The sequence below is a fragment of the Solanum pennellii genome, chromosome 1 (assembly GCF_001406875.1).
Source record: "Solanum pennellii chromosome 1, SPENNV200".
Lineage (NCBI taxonomy): Eukaryota > Viridiplantae > Streptophyta > Magnoliopsida > Solanales > Solanaceae > Solanum > Solanum pennellii.
In genome coordinates this window covers 50752009-50756327 of record NC_028637.1, presented here as the reverse complement: position 1 = coordinate 50756327, position 4319 = coordinate 50752009, and positions in this window count along the sequence as shown.

The following is a 4319-nucleotide window of genomic DNA, read 5'->3' as shown; positions in this document are numbered from 1 at the left end:
TTGTAGTAAGTCTCAAAAGAAACTTTTTAAGTTTCGGATGAATTGAAAATAAATATTGAGACTATAAATCACTACAACCGAAGAGGGTTATAAATGTTTATGTAAAAGATTACCCCACTTTTCCTCTTGTTTGTTCCATACAAACATGTACATGCTGATGAAATCACATGTAAAAGTAAATTATAAGTGTGCTAAAATAAAATGATCATTGTACCAGCTAAGGTTGGGATTGTAATCCCCTAAAATTTTTGGAACATATAAAAGGGTGAATATGGGCCCGTTCACCTGTCATGTGGATCATTTGCAACTATATGATTGATGCATCTATGCTATGGTCACATGTATTTTGTTGTCAACTTACAAATTGGTTCTTGTAAGGTTGTTTGCTCGAATTGTTAAAATTAAGAGCACAGTTCCAAACTATGAAATTATATTGATAATGCTGGTTGATTTAGCAGAAATTGTATGCCTCCAATTATAGCTAAATCATGGTTATGAGAACAAAACTCCCAAATAAGATTTGGTATGAGATAATTTTATTTAACATGTAGCAACACATGTATGCATCAAACCAACAAGGTTTCCCCGTTGAAATTGGTTCAGGGTCAGGAATCATATAATTTTCATCTAAAATGTTGAATGTGCGGTTATGATTTTAATTGCTCCACCACGCACAAAGATGAACTTCCAAATAAGGTTGGAATGAATGTTAGATTTTCTAACATTAGGGGGAGAGATGATTGACAGCTGAAAATTATGTGTGAGGTTAATTATGAATTATCTAGATCCTCGTTAAATAAATATGTGAACTTAAAGTTCAAGGGATAATTCAGTTGCATAATGTTGCAAATCAGTTGCCAGATGAATGCACTGACCCTATGATATAATTCAGCTACAAATGCTCCAATCGAAGTCCTTGAAGGACAGAGTCTATGATACGCCGGAAGCGTAATGGACCAATCGATTCCAAATATAAAATTCCTTGAAGAAGGAAGGAGCAAATGATCAATATGGTCATGATAATGAGGCAAGTGCTATAAAAGAGCACATTGACATAACATTTCATAAAATCTTGAAAAAGGTTCAGGTACCTGAAATAATGAAAAATGAAGAGATCTCGATAAGTTATGTCTTGTTGGAATCGATATCAAATAACCGTCGACGGTATCTTTGATATGAGGTAGCGCTCAATGATATAAATTGTGACGAGGATCTTGAATTCAAATCTGTCATATAGTGTGGACAGATAAATGGTTGGCCAAGTAAAATGCACAATTCAAGTATATTTTGTTTCACTTAGAAAAGTGACATTTTGGACTGGTAGTCCATAAATCAAGGTATAATGTCAGTGGGGTACAAATAAATTATTATGCGATAGTATAACCGTAAGATATCAAATACGGTTTGTGCCTTGGGGCATAAAGGTTTATCGCAAAAATCCTGACATTATTGGAGATGTTTTCTCCTTTGGTGGATGCAATGAGGTTTGTTTTGATCTGGCAACATATGAAAAACTTGAATGCATGTAATGAATAATTGTAATGTCTAGCTAGACAATGAAGGTTATATGAAAATCCTTGAAACAATCGAGGTGTCTGAAGCATATAAGAGTTTGAAAGAAACTTTTTCAATAAAGCTTCAAGAATCCTTATATGGATTGAAATAGTCAAGGAAGAAAAAGGGTACAAAAGAATGACCCTAATTGTCCTTGTATTTTTATGAAAAGGTCTTGGTAAGACAAAATTTTGTCTTGACCTACAGATTGATAATTTGACAAATGAAATATTTGTCTAACAGTGCACATACACTGAAAAGTTTTGATGCAATTTTATATGGATAAATCGCATTCATTGAGTACCCCAATGATTATGAGATCACTTGACATAAATGATGATTCAGTTTGATCTCAAAAGAAGGATGAAGAGTTTCTTGATGATAAAACTCTATCTTGGTGCAATCAGGGCACTAGTGCATCTTACTAACAATATTTGAGCAGATATTTGTTTTGCAGTAAATTTAGTGGTAAGATTCAGTTTCTCCCCGATAAAAGGACATTGAAATGGTGTTGAGCACATGATTGAATATCCTCGAATGACCATAGTCATGGGTTTATTCTATTCCGAGGAATCCAAGACAAAATTGATTGGTTACGCAGATGCAGAATATTTATCTGATCCGCATAAAGCTCTATCTCAAGCACGCTATGTGTTTGCATGTGGAGGCACAATAATATCCTGGCGATCAATGAAGCAAATGTTGCTATGCAGAAATAAAAGTCCTCCATGAAGCAAGTCGAAAGTGCGTCTGGTTGAGATAAATGACACACCATATTCAAGAAATGTGTGGTTTTTCTTTGAAAAAGAATATACCAACCACAATGAACGAAGATTGGAGACATCATCACAAGAAATTAAGTGATGTTTTAATCAGGGGGAGTATAATACGCGTTGCACTCTTTTTCCCTTGACCGAGGTTTTTTCCCACTGGGTTTTCCTGGCAAGGTTTTTAATGAGGCAACAAATAGTGCGTATCAAAAGATATGTGTACTCTTTTTCCTTCACTAGAATTTTTTCCCACAGGGTTTTTCCTAGTAAGGTTTTAACGAGGCACATTATCTATGGACATCCAAGGGGGAGTGTTATGAATACATTGAATTAAGTGGATAGTCCATAAGGTTGGTACATGAACAACCATTCATATTCACTAGGTTACATGAACCTTTTTGGATAAGAATGTATCTATTTATTATGATACTTAATATGGTGACCTTTGGAGTGATTTCTCACTCTATAAATAGGGTTGTTCATTCACTATTGTAATATATACAGATGAAACTTACATACACTTGAATAAGAAGAAAGTCTTACCTTCCATTTTACTTCTCTTGTCTTCATCTCTTTATATTTATATTGCCATGAGCTTGATTTTATAACAGAAATCAACTTTTGATTTAAATAATTAATAATTAATAATTAACAATTAATTAATATGCATAATTTATATATATCGGTCAAAGATGTAATAATCTATTGTATTTTCTATTTCAGTAATTAGATGCTTAACTTAAAAACACAATTTCCCTTCTTTATTATCAAATTAAAAGAAACCAGTGTTCTTAATACAAAAATTGTCTTCTTACTACTCTTCTTGTTTTTGTCAATTAATAATATATTGCTTGAAATTCGAACTTAGAACCTCAAGATGAATTTTGATTCTCCCTTAAATGGTAAATCAATCTCTAATTTTATGTTTAATATGTTCAAAATATTTAAGGATACATTAAATAAATTTGAAAATACTTTATATATATAGTTTAATTTTTCGCCGATGAAAGTTGAGATGAACCCCTCGTTACCCTAGAGATCTACCCTGCCCATGGCACCCAAAAAGTACATATCCTAGACACCCTCTGCATTCAAGATCAAGATGGTGAGTCACGGATGGAGCTAGTAGCTCTCATGCGGAACTCAATAGATTTTGCTTAAATACTGTATTTTTCATAATTATAAATTCATTAAAAAAATGTAAATATTATATTTAGAACTTAGTTATTTCTCTATCCGTTTATCTTTACATGTCTATTATACTAAAAAAAAGTAGTCCAACAATATGTGTTTAGTTTGAAAGATCAAGAAATAATTTACCCTTTTAAGTCTATTTTGACTTTGATATTAAATAGTATTCAATTTATAATACATTCCGAAAGCATTAAATTTAATATATTCAAAGGATAATATAGAAATATTATCGATTATTTATTATTTTTAAAGGTGTAGTATGTGACAAGTTAATAGTGAACAATTTTATTAGTATGAGGGAGTTGAAATCTTAGTTTGGTCTCCTTGGTCTGTTTGCCGAACAATATGTTCAACCCCTTGAAAAACGAACCATACGAGCATTGTCAGAACCGATGATTCAATACCAATAATTTATGCATATAATTGGGATGATCCAAAGGTGGCTGATCAAATTTGTGAAGCAGCACAAAATTGGGGATTCTTTCAAGTTATCAATCATGGAGTTTTTATAGAACTTCTTGACACACTACACCATTTTCGGTCTACAGCAACACCACGTAAGTGTAGCCTAAACTAGCCAAAAGTGTGGCCTTTGAGAAAAGGCTACACTTTTGGACATTCAGCAACACTTTTTAGGGGCTGCCCAAAAGAAGCGTAACCTTTGACATTAGGCAACACTTTTTAAATGTTGCCATATTTGGCAACACTTATAAAGCGTAGCCAAATAGGTATAAGGGCACGCTTTGAAGACGTGCATTAGCAACACCTATTTTTTGTTAGACTACACTTAAAAGCGTTGCC